Raw genomic sequence first — 13,548 nt, 5'->3', positions numbered from 1 at the left:
GCTGCTGAGCCTGCCATTGTGCTTGGGCCTCACACTGGGCATCCAGTAAGTCGTGGGCAGTCGTGGACCCTTTCAGAGACATCTTCCCCCTGACACCACTAAACTGGGTTAATCCATATGAATGGCACACGGCCTTGCTTTCTCTAATTAGCACATTTGTTCCCCCTAAACCTCTGACCCACTTAGCCAGTGTCCTTTTCTCACCTTTGGGTCTGTGAGTAAAAAGACTGGGTGGCTGGAACCATGATGCTGTCAACCATGCATGGCCACATCTCCTAGACGGTGGTCACTGTGTCCCGCCCAACAGACTGGCCTCCCAGGTTAGCCATCTGCCTGAATAAAGCCTGAGTTCATTCTGTCCCTACAAACAATGAGCAACAGACACATAAATTCGCCTAGAGCAAGGTCCAACCGCTGAGGCTCTGACTGTCCCTAGCTCCCAGCTCCATCCCTGGAACATCCCAGCATGCCTGGCACCTCACCTTACCTGACATAAAACAGATGATTACTGACATTAAGATAAGATTCCTTTGGATACCTTTAAACAGCAGGCTTCCTTTATGTACTCAAACATCTGTTTACCAGTCATGGACATGGGGTAGAAGAGAACAGAGAAGCAAAGCCAAAATATAAAATACCTCATTCACTACATCACTTACCTGAAGTCATTACATGATTCAGGAAGATGGAATTCAAGATAAATAAGTTCCACTTACTCATTAGTCTGCTGAAAAGAGCTCTAAAGGGAGATGTACCTGCAGGGTTAGCTGATTTGTTTCAATTGATAATACATTGACCTGAGGAGATGTTAAGTTCTTCCTCCAATCATATTTTACACAGATTTAAAAAAAAAATCAAAAACAGAAACGAGCCCTCCTCTCAACCAAAACCAAGACTATGTTCCTCAGCTACATAAGTATATATGCACATGACAGATAGCAATTGCAAGCTCACCAGGACCTGTAGCATGGGAGATACACGTATAGATTAGAACAAAGATTTCAGCTTCCTTCACTCATCCAAAACCTATTTAGCCATTTCAAGTATATCAGCGGCAGAAAGCATCAGATTCTGTTGCAGGAATCATAGCATAAAATAGACACAGAAAGAATCACAGAGAACCTGGAGGGGGCGGGGGGAGGGAGAAGAAGACCCCAAGGGAGTAATGGAAAACCTAACAATATTCGTAGAAATGATTATTTAATATCTAGGAGGTGGCAATGCCTATGTTCGGTGCATACATACAGAAGCCACTGCCAGTGAGGCTGGTATTGGCACCTCCATTCATCAGTGCAGGAACTAAAGCTCAGAGGCTAAGTAACTTGCAGAGCTCACAGCTAGTAGAGGACAAATCTGGGAGTCAAACTGGGCCCTAAAAGCCATGAATTGCTTGTTCTTCCCACTAAAAGCACAGGCTCTCACTGACTCTCATTATTACTAATTGAAAATGACTGTACATTTTAAGAACTGGTCCCTTTCCACCTGCCTTGATTTCTGCTTCTTCCAATGTGGCTGCCCTGCCCCAGGCAAGCCCACCTGCTCTGCATCCTTGAGCATACCTGCCCCGCAGGTGCCATCTAGCTCCTTGGGCCTTAGAATCAGCTCAGACTCTGGAAAGTTATGTAACTGGGCTTCAGCCTCTCAGTGGGAAAATGGAAATCCCTTATTCACAGAAGGTTATGAGAATTAGGTGATATAACATAAATACAGGGCTTAGCACAGTGCTTGGTAAACCTGTGAGTACTCAATAAATAGTCATCTCCTTCCCTCCAATTTTTAAGAGTTGTTTTAATGGAAGCCCAATCTCCAATAACTCAGTAGGAGAAAGAAGCCACATATAAAAGAAATAATAGGTCTCACTATGCAGCCCACAAAGAGAGGTCACTTAATCCAGGACACAGGCAGGACTTGTGCAGTGGGGTAAAGGGTAGTACAGCTGGAAAGCTGAGGGACAGAGCTCACACAACAGGCAGGAGAGCAGGAAGATCGATTATACCACGGAGGCCTCATAGAGAGTCTTGAAGCTACAGGTGAGAGCTGGCAGGGAACACAGGAGAGCAGGATCATCATCCTGCCTGCCCTGGCCCCGACTGGCACCTCAGGAAGGACCAGTACACACTAATGCATGCCCAGCTTCACCTGTCACCACAGTGTCCCCTAAAGTTTAGGGTCTAAATATACAGAAGTAAGGGATGGTGACACACGGTGATCATTTCTTCTTGTGCAAACATGACTGGTCATGGATGGAATCTGGGGCTGGGACAAGTGAGGGTCTTTAAGCATCCCCCATTAGGCAAGCTTTCGATGAGAATACTATAAGAAGCTAACAGTCACTTGGAAACAGGTGGATTGGAGAAGGTCAAGGATAGGGATCAGCATCAGAAAATGTACCAGGAAAAATGTAAGGGGAAGAAAACGGAACTTCCTCACAGGTATTCACGTCTTACTCCTTTGTGTGTCAATGCATCTGTGTGTATAACTCATTTATTTAATAGATATTTTGTCAGAGCCTCCTAAGTGCCAAGCACTGATCTAGCCCTGAAAAGGGAGGTGGGGGGAGTAACATAACAAGAGACCTACTTCTCATGGCACTCCCAGTCTAGGTGGGAGAGGTGAACAACAAATAAGCACTTACATAAAGAAGGTAACATCAGAGAGCAGAGAATGCACACAAGGTGACAGGACAGGACAGAGGGGGCCACACAGCCGCTCAGGGAAGTCCTCTCTGATGAGGTGACACTTGGGTGCAGATCTGCATGGTCAGAAAGGACGAGCTATGCAAAGACCAGAGGGAGAGTGTTCCAGGCAGCAGGACATCTGGGTAAAGCCCCAAGGTGGGAAGGAAGGTGTCATGCTGGAGGAAAGGAGGAAGGCCCAGAGGACTGGGACAAGCCGAGGTAGGAGAGGGGACAGGGACCAGATCTGAAAAGGCTGTACATAAGGAGTTTGGGCTTCATTCTAACATCGATGGGAAGCACTAAAGGGTCTTTAACAGGGGAATGGTATTTCTTTTCATTTGCTTAAATTTCATTCATTTAGGGGGAGAGGGTGTGATATGCTTTGATTTATGTCTCAGAAGGAATACTCTGAGTGTCCTGAAGGGAAAGGATGAGACAGAAGCAGGGCAGGGAGCCACTGCAGTCCAGGTGAGAGGTGACCAGGACTCACCCCAGGACAGAAACACTGGAAATGAGAGAGAGAGACAGGCATGGATTCAGGTATGATTCTGTGATCGAGTACAAAGACGTGCTCCCAGACTCCTGCAGGATGGGGGAGAGGAAAAATAATCTGCAAGAGAGCCGAGTGCCTCACATCACGCAGCTTCACACCAGGCAACCCTGAGGCTCAGCCAGGCCTCGGCTGCTTTCTGGAGGCTCCACAGTAATGCTTGGTGGCCCACATCCAGACTGAGGGAACGACGATGTTCTGTGACTGGCTTAACTCGGAGAATGGCTCACCTGCTGGGAGAGCTGTAAGTCAGGGCAACGGTTTGAATCTTTTTAATGAATTTATTGTGGTAAAATACACATAACCACAAAACTTCCACTTGAACCATTTCTTTTTTTAAAAGATTTTATTTGTTTATTCATGAGAGACAGAGACACAGGCAGGGGGAAAAGCAGGCCCCATGCAGGGAGCCCGACATGGGACTCGATCCTGGGTCCCCAGGATCACACCGGGCTGAAGGTGTCGCTAAACCGCTGGGCCACCCGGGCTGCCCCTTGAACCATTTGTCACACGTATAGTTCAGTGGCATCAAGAGCACCCACTCACACCGCCATGCAGCCATCACCACTGTCCATCTCCAGAACTTTTTCAACCTTCCACACTTGAAATACTGGGTTTCCTCTTTCCCATGGTAAAGCTGATTTGGGCTCCTTCCAAAGGATTCAGGGGTGCCCCACTTACACAGGGCTGGGCCTTTAATTTCAAAACAGAAGCCAAGCAATGGTCTAGAAATATCTTCTCATTTAATTTTCCTGTATGGATGTAAAGGTGCCTTAGGGGACTACAGGAGAAAGGGAATATGCTTTTTTTTTTTTTCTTTTCTTTTTTTTTTTTTGAACTGTAGAGGGACACCTGGGTGGCTCAGCAGTTGAGCATCTGCCTTCAGCCCAGGGCATGATCCTGGTCCAGGGATTGAATCCCACATCGGGCTCCCTGTGAGGAGCCTGCTTCTCCCTCTGTGTGTCTCTGCCTCTCTCGGTCTTCCATGAATAAATAAATAAAATCTTAAAAGAAAAAAAAAAGAACTCTATGCCAGGCACTGGGCTAGGCTCTCTGGATATGATCTCTTTTGGCCCTTGCCACCTGCCAGAACAGATCCCTGTTTTATAAAGCCTCAGGCCCTTATCCTCTATCACATAGCTAGTAAGCTGCTGAGTCAGGATCGAGCTCAGAGTACCAAACACCAAAGCCGGTGCTTTTTCCTTTTGTATGCTCAGCCACTGACGCATTTAACAAATATTTCCCATGTGCCAGGTAGTGGGAATTCGGTGATGCACAGCACAGAACCCCCGCTTCAAGGAGAGCAGAGCCTAGTAAAGAGGCGGCAGAGTCAACAATAGGTTCAACACAGTGTGATGGACAACAAACGACTATCCCTCGGTGGGTTGCAGGCTCCAGGAGGGCCAGAGCCAGAGCCAGCCACCAAGCGGATTCTCAGTGAATGTCCAAAGTGTGACCGGTGTGCCGTAACGCAACACCAGCGTCTCTGTCCGCCCTGGCACCTGGCACTGCAGATACAAGACGCCCAAGCACTTATTTAACACACCAGCTGCTATGCGTAGATCTGTAAAATACATACCCACGGATAGAAACGGGGCTTCTCCTCTGAAATAGGATGCCTGTCAAACTGTAGCACAGTATTTCTCAGCCGCTCCTAAGACAATAATCTCTCATAGGCACCAGCTCACGGCAAGCCAGGATTTCCTTAAGACACATGAGAAACAGTGACTTGCACGCATTACCCTTGGTTCCTTGCAGAAATCGACAATAGGAAGTCTTCTGCGTGCGGATGTGACATGCAAGTTTTTGTCGCCCGCATGTCCCCTGGGCTCAGCCGCGGGAGGCAGCCTGCTACGTGGCCAGGAAGTTTCCAACAAGCTGCAGTGTCCTAGGCACGGCCGTGAGCCTCCCATGCCGGGCAGGTGGGAGCACGGGGTAGAGGGACCGCCCGTCACGCAGAGCTGGACTGGATGACCTTAACGGCGTGCCAAGCCCCGGCTGCCGAGCGTCAGCCGTGCTCGGGCCAACCTCCCAGGGCGCTGGCTTGGGGCGCGCTGCACCTGACACCGCGCTGCGCGTGCGTCTACCCTAGAGCACCCCCCCTTGGCAGAGGAGCGCCCCCCACGGCATGTCCGGGGCACAACTCAGAGCAGAACTCACACGTGGCTCGAGCAGGTGCTCGGCCCTGCCAGGCTGCCCGCCTTCCAGGCCCTTCCTCCCAGGCTCGCGGGCTGCTTGGGAGCCGCCAGGCCGTCTCCCTGGTGAGGTGCGTTTTAGCGGCGCAGTTGCCGTGGCCACTTGGCGCGCTGCGTGCAGGGCAGTGTTCGTATCAAGTGCCACGTGCAGGGACGGTCCCCGCTCTGCGTCTTCAGCCTAGAGTCCTCAGTTTCTCACCCCCAGCTGTGTTCATCCTGTTAGAGGGCCCCAGGAGCCTAGCTCTCACAGTTTCCCACCTGCGAGGTGTGAAAACTGACTTGGACACTTGGAAGTCAAACCAAATCTGATCGATCGCTAGGAGAGTAAAGTTTATACGCAGACTCAAGAAGCCCTGATCCCCTGAGGGGGGCACTTGATGGGATGAGCACTGGGTGTTATTCTATATGTTGGCAAATTGAACACCAATAAAAAATAAATTTATTACAAAAAAAAGAAGAAGCCCTGATCCCTTCGGGCTGGGCTACTTGACTTAATTTCAGAGAATGGAAAAGACCTTCAAGTCTATCTGCACTGACCTCCTCACTGGACAGATTAGGAAACAGGATAAAAGCAAGGGGGATCCCTGGGTGGCGCAGCGGTTTAGCGCCTGCCTTTGGCCCAGGGCACGATCCTGGAGACCCGGGATCGAATCTCACGTCGGGCTCCCAGTGCATGGAGCCTGCTTCTCCCTCTGCCTTTGTCTCTGCCTCTCTCTCTCTCTCACTGTGTGCCTATCATAAAATAAATAAATAAATAAATAAATAAATAAATAAATAAATAAATAAATAAATAAATAAAATAAAATAAAATAAAAAAAATTTAAAAAAAAGGATAAAAGCAAGGAAGTAATTTGAAACAGAGCTCCAGAACAGAGCCACAGCAAGCAGTCCCTGAGACTCCACCTTGTATTCAACGGGTCACAACACAGCCCTCCTCCCAGTCTCAACTGGCATCTGAATTTTCAGAGAATGCCCCAGATCGGCAACAGGTGTCCTGATGACATCACGTAACAAGCGGCACCATGTTATACCATGTCCATCTCCATCTGTGGAAGCCATGCAAATACAGAGCCTGCAGGATGCCTCTGCAGGAGCCCGCACTCTCTTACATTTCTTCCACTGTCTGGTCCTGTCTGGATCTAACTTGCATGTCAATTTGAGATTCAGAGCCTGCTGACAGTCAAGAATAAAAAGTGATACTGGAAGTTATCCACAATAGCCAAATAATGGAAACAGCCCAAGTGTCTGTCCATCGATTGATAAATGCATCAGGAAGATGTGTGTGTGTGGGGGGGTGTATATACACACACACAAATGGAATATCACTCAGCCATAAAAAAAATAATGAAATCTCAGGCACCTGGTGGCGAAATGGTTGAGCGTCTGCCTTTGGTTCAGGTCATAATCCCGGGGTCCTGGGACTGAGTCCACATCAGGCTCCCCGCAGGGAGCCTGCTACTCCCTCTGCCTTTGTCTCTGCCTCTGTGTGTCTCTCATGGATAAATAAATAAAATCTTTTAAAAAAATAATGAAATCTTGCCATTTGCAGTGATGTGGTTGGAGCTCGAGTATTATGTCAAACAAAATAGTTCGATCAGAGAAAATAAATACCATATTATTTCACTCACATGTGGACTTAAGAAGCAAAACAAATAAGCAAAGAAGGGGAAAAAAGGAGAGAGATAAAGAGACAAATCAAGAAACAGACTTTTAACTATAGAGAACATGGGCAGAAAAATCTCCTCTCCACGTCTCAGTGTTTATAACTGTAGCACAGAGATAATACGGTGCAAAAAGGAACAAATGTATTGGGTACAAGTGGTTTGTAAACCTTCTACGAATGTTCAAGATTATTTTCTTTCCTCCTCAGACATTATGAAGTTCCTAAAGGCTCTTCTCCAAACTGCATTAATGTCATATGCATTCATTCATCCAGCAAATATTTATTGAGCACCTTCTAGATGTGGACACTGCAAGAGATGCCTGGGATACAAGAATGAGCAAGATGCCTGAATTCCTATCCTCCTGTATATTCTAGAAACAACTCCTTTATCTGATAGGTGACTTGAAAATGTTTTGTCTCAGTGTGTAGCTTGTCTTTGTATTTTTTTTTTAAATAAAACCACAGAAGTTTTGAATTTTTAAAAATCCATTCATCATTTTTTTAAAGATTCTATTTATTTATTCATGAGAAACACAGAGAGAGAGATAGAGAGAGAGAGAGAGAGACAGGCAGAGGGAGAAGCAGGCTCCATGCAGGGAGCCCGACGTGGGACTCGATCCCAGGTCTCCGGGATCACGCCCTGGGCTGAAGGCAGCGCTAAACTGCTGGGCCACCCGGGCTGCCCTCATTTTTTTTCTATTGTGGATCATGTATTTGGTATCATTGCATAAGACATCTTTGCCTAACCCATGGTCTTAAAGATTTTTCTCCTATGTTTCCTACTAAAAGTTTTAAGCTTAGTTTACATTTAAGTCTTTTTTTTTAATTTTTTTAAAGATTATTTATTTATTTATTCATGAGAGACAGACAGAGAGAGAGAGAGAGGGAGAGAGAGGCAGAGACACAGGCAGAGGGAGAAGCAGGCCCCATGCGGGGAGCCCGATGTACCTAAAACCGGGATCATGTCCTGGGCCGAAGGCAGGCGCTAAACCACTGAGCAACCCGGGCTGCCCTAAGTCTGTATTTTAAGTTAATTTTTGTGCACACTGTAAGGTAAAAGTTCATCTTGTTTTTCATCTCTTCATGTAAGAACATCCCCTGGACACGTCTGTCAACATGGAGATCGCTAGCAGCTTTGACAAGTACGGTAGCATTGAATGGTGGAAATGGAAGCCAGACCAGAGCTGGGAGCAGAGTGAATAAAAAGGACAGGAAGCAGAGACAGTGGGACATAAATAACTCTTATGATGAGTTTGGTTCTAAAGAGGGGGAAGGGTAGTAGTTGCAAAAGGATGAGACAAATGAGGTTGCTTCTTGTTTACCTGGGGGGAAATTTTCCTCTCTGACAGGTGATGGGTACAGGTGCCAGCACATGTAGTGAAAGCAAGAATTTTAACAGAATATGAGGCAAAGCTATCATGAGAGAAAAATGCATAGTGCTTAGACTCCTCCCCCTGGAAGTCAACTGTCAGTGACTCCCATAGAACATCACTTGGGTTGGAATCTAAATTGTTACTGAGATGAAGGGGAGCTGGTCTAGAGCCATGGGAGATGGTGACGGATGTGCTCTTCTTTCTTCCAGGCAGCATTTATGCCTATAAGGCAACCAGAAGCAGCAAGACAAAAGGAGAGAAATCCATATGCCTAGATTGCACTACTGATACGGCCCTGCTGATCCTGCCTCCCAAGCTGCCTTTGACAACCCAACTACTGAATTATCTCCAAATGGAGAGTAATATTTGACTTTTGCCTTTTATTCCCCCTTCAGGAAAGATTATGTAGAGACATGGGCTTCAGCTTCTATTTATAAAGTAAACTGGGCCCAAGACACCCAGTGCTTCAGGAACCACGATAAAGTCAGTCAGTCTTCAAAAGGTTGGAGACTGGGAACTGAGAAATAAGCCAATGCTCATTCAAAAAATGCCACCAGGTCACAAAATTTTAATGCAAAGTGAACGTTAACACAATCTTAAAAGTTGATAGTGTCTTCTCTGTACATACATGTCTCTAGTCAGTCATGTTATTAAAATCTCATTAGAAGGCACAACTTTTCTCTCGTAGATACATTACAATGAGGGATCCCACATGACACATGTTTGATGGAGCTGACCACTGTGACTTGAAAAAAATGGCAGTCACATGATCATGTCAATGATCTAGTTTTGCCCCTTGGAATAGTAGAGAATTTAGTTCTTCCACTGTCAGTAGTTCAAGGCCAACCAGTTTGAAAAGATTGATATGAAATTCAAGTGTGTTTAACTGGGGTGAGGTACACGGGTTTTTCCTCTGTTTTACAAGAAAACAAAAGATTCTTTACTATAACTAGAATTCAGAAATAATGGTCATTATATCTAAAAGTGATACTTAATAACAAATTTTAAAATAAACCCAATATTAGTATCATTCCCATAAAATTATATCCTTTTCCTCCCCAGTTTTATTTTCATACTGGTTATATACAGAAGCACTGACAAGAATGCCCTTTTGGTATTCACCCCCTACTTGACTGTCTAGGATATAATCAGATTCCAGAGTTTAAAACAACCACATCCCCAAATCTTTGCAGCCCCTCCTATACCCCCAATTACTAGCAAAACTTCTTAGTCTCTCCTTGGGTATCTGTTTCACCTAGGTGACTCCTTCTAATCAAAGTGAATATGAGTTTTTTTCCTTCTATAAATTTCTATCAAGTTCTCTTTATTGAAATTCAGAAGAACAAAATAAAGGGGGTCATACAGCAACAATCTGTTGAAGGGGAAATAATCCATATCACAATCCAGCAGATGCAGGAGCAGAGACCACAGGGACATGGACGAGGAGGGAGTTATGCAGGATTGTGTCATGGTACAAGGCTTGATGCCTGAAGCAGCTTGACACAAATGCTCTCACCAGGACTGAACAGGACATACTGCATGAGGATGACCAGCACAGCCGAGCCAGCAAAGAAAAATCAAGAGACAGCAAGGCAGAGAGCTTACACACACAAAAGCTCTTGGCTTTTCACAAACCACCATGTAAACATTTGCTTTTGTTTTTCATAGTTATAATACGAGAGCCAGGTCAGGAAGCCATGCCTACAGCAACTTCACCAGAGGTTCCTTGTTCAGACAGCATTCTAGACAGAGAGGAAGTCCTTTCATGCAGCTGATTGGTGCTGCTGCTTGGTCTACTGGGAATCTGGCCTTCAGGGACATGTGGGTTGGAACCTAAAAGGATCTTCAAAGTTCTCTAGCTCGCAGTCGTCAACTTGCTCACTCACACTGTCTGTCGGTGGTCAGCATCTGTGGTTAAGAAAATTAAACCCCTCTCCCTTTGGATGTTACCAAAAATGAGATGGGCTTCAAAGGCAAAAGAGATCTTACTTCAAAAAAATAGGAATTACAGTGTAAATGGTCTCCAACAATTTCAGGTTCACAAATTTCAAGGAAAATTAAAATATACTACTTTTATTAGAAACACCAAGGAAAAGTAGAATCCTACGCATCCTATACCACAAACCTTGTTCTTCTGAACATAAATCCTTTCAAGAGAATAAAGAATTTAATTCCCTCCTCTCCCCAACAAATGCTCATCAAGCCCCTACCTCGGGCCACACAGTCCAGGTGCTGCAAACAGTCTCTGTTTGCAAGAGCATACGGCTTAGGAAGACAACTGACACATACCTACAAACTTCAGTAAGGCCAGCATGCTGGGGGAGCACCTCTTCAAGAACATAAAGGCCTCTATCCCTGGGAGCCTGCTGAGAGTGACAATCCTCCAGTCTTCCATGACTAGCAGATGAGGAAAATCCCTCAGTCACAAGATTTTAACTAGTCCAAACAGACCGAAGTCCCCTGGGCTGATAAGCACAAGCATCCCCAAGCACGAACAGTAAACACCACACCAGAAGGCTGCCAATTATTTGGTAGCACTCACTTCATCCCAAGAAACTACTCCATTTTGAAACTCCCACAGTTTTAAGTGAAGAGCCGGTGGCCATATGTTTCTACTAAGTGTTGTGCTTTCTACTGGTCTCTTAACTGTTTAACTAGAAACTTCTAGCCAGCTTAGAGCCTATTAGTACCTCAAAGATGGTTTGTTCTTTTTCAGTCACTCATGCATGTAAAAAACTAAAACCAAAACCAAAAATACCAGCTAGGAGAGCTAAAACAGATTTCTTTTTCATAGCAGGGTATATCAAATTATATGAAAAGTCATGTTGGTAATTATTCTAAGATTAATTAATTAATTAATCTTAAGGAGCTGTGCCCTTAAGATTCCTTTAAGCAGAGCACACCTTTATACACGGAATAACCCCTCTTCACAGAAGTTTCAGTATATTGCATTTACCTATAGGTAGAGTTTTCTATAAGCTCATTACCTAGACCACGCTCAGATGCCAATAAGCAGGTGGGGGAGGGGGGAGGCAGAAAGTATAACTTCTATCACGAGCCTGTATCCATGAGAAACTTGAGTCAAGCCATCCAGTTGTGCAAAACATACAGCCACAGATTTGAAGTGGGAGCTCACAGACAGAAGATGTACTTGTCAGACAGGTAAAAGGTACAAAACTACAGAAATCAGACAGGGGAACTATGAAAGGACACTAGTGCAGGATCATTTTATTTGGGGACAAGCAGTCCCATACAGCTCCTTCAGACTTCAGTTGGATTGTTTCACTGTAGGCCTCACTGGTGTTAATATTCATGATCTGGAAGTCAATGGTAAGTAGCCACGGAGAAGAAGAGTATCAATGGCAGGGCTTCTGAAACCGGCTTCTGCCAGCTAAAGGACACCTCGGCCCCGTGGTGTACAGTATTAGAGCCGTGTTTCTCACATGTTTTCTGTGCGACCCACATTAACACATGTATGTCATTTCTCAACCCAGCTTTCGCAAATATAGAGGCCCCACCTCTGACATCCACACCCATGGGTCGTTCCCACTGGTCTGTGACTGGTCTGTGTGAAGTCGTGGCTGAAGTGATGACATGTCAGCATGGACAGCAGGCCCTGAAAGGGACCGTGGCTTCAGTCTTGGGGATGCTGTCTTGTTCTCTTGCTCTGCTCATGTGCTCTGGGGAAAGCCAGCTACGATGTTATGAGTAGCCCTAAGAAAGACCCAGGTGGCCAGGAGCTGAGCCCCCTGCCAACAGCCACGGAGTGACTTGGAAGGACCCAGTGACTGCAGCCCTGGCGAACAGCTTGTCTTCAACCTGAGCCAAACCAAGCAGCCTAGGCAGTCCCCGACCCCCAGAAATAATGGAGGCTTGTTGTCCTAAACTGCCAAGTCTGGGGGTAGTTGTTACACAGAAATAGAGAACTACTACAGGTTTGGCACTGAAATAAAAAGTTTCAAGAAGCCGTACTTACTTTTACTCTAAGCAATTTATAGTGATATTTTCTCTTTTTTTAATAAATTTATTTTTTATTGGTGTTCAATTTGTCAACATACAGAATAACACCCAGTGCTCATCCCGTCAATAGTGATATTTTCTATTCTCCATTTTTCAGAAAGCTGTTTGCAACCCCCTAAAATGAGTATAACCAACAGGTCATAACCTATGTGATTCACGAGACATTAACAGTATACCAATTACTGGGACGCCTGCGTGGCTCAGCAGTTGGGCGGCTGCCTTCGGCTCAGGTCATGACTCCGGGATCGAGTCCCGCATCGGGCTCCTATGAAGAGCCTGCTTCTCCCTCTGGCTATGTCTCTGCCTCTCTCTCTGTGTCTCTTATGAATAAATAAATAAATCTTTAAAAAATATCAATTATCTTGAGTCTCAGGTATACATATATACACGTATGTAGACATATACACACTAGTAAATATGCATATATACAGATAGAGTGCATACTAACAGACCATCTATATCTATTATTTCAGCTGATTCTCACAATAACTCAGAGTGAGGCAAGGATTAAAATCTCCATTTTCCAGATGAGTAAAATATGCTCAAAAGAGGCTATTTAACTTTCCTAAAGCCCAAAAAGTAAGAACAACAGAACTGAGTCCAGCACTTAGGCCTCCAAACTCCTGGTATATCTTCAGATGCTATTCATTATATACATTTTTCACTGTATAACTATATGAAGATAGGTGTATATTAAATATTTACTATATATTTATCTTAATATAAATATGTATAATAGATGACATTTTAAGTTTGTAATCAATTATGTAAATATCCTCCTAGACCTGCATGCAGTCATCCAGGATGTCACTCCTGGTTTCCTTCATACTGTGCTGGCTGCTCCTTCTCAGATGGCTTTTTTTTTTTAAGGATTTGGGAACATCTTTTTTTTTTTAAGATTTTATTTATTTACTTGACAGAGATAGAGAGAGAGCGTGCACACACAAATAGGGGGTAGCGCAAAGGGAGGGGGAAAAGCAGGCTCTCTGCTGAGTAGGGAGCCTGATGTGGGGAGGGGTCCATCACAGGACCACAGGATCATGACCTAAGCCCAAGGCAGACATTTAAC

The 13,548-nt window shown here is 45.2% G+C and overlaps 1 protein-coding gene across 7 annotated transcripts in view; it reads right to left on the bottom strand.

Moving 5' to 3' along the window:
* The window catches only part of HHAT (hedgehog acyltransferase), a 340,597-nt gene that overhangs the window by 168,989 nt on the left and 158,060 nt on the right, over positions 1-13,548 (bottom strand). The window lies entirely within an intron of this gene.

Source organism: Canis lupus, chromosome 7, assembly GCF_003254725.2.
Source record: "Canis lupus dingo isolate Sandy chromosome 7, ASM325472v2, whole genome shotgun sequence".
NCBI lineage: Eukaryota > Metazoa > Chordata > Mammalia > Carnivora > Canidae > Canis > Canis lupus.
This window is presented reverse-complemented; position numbering and strand designations above follow the sequence as displayed.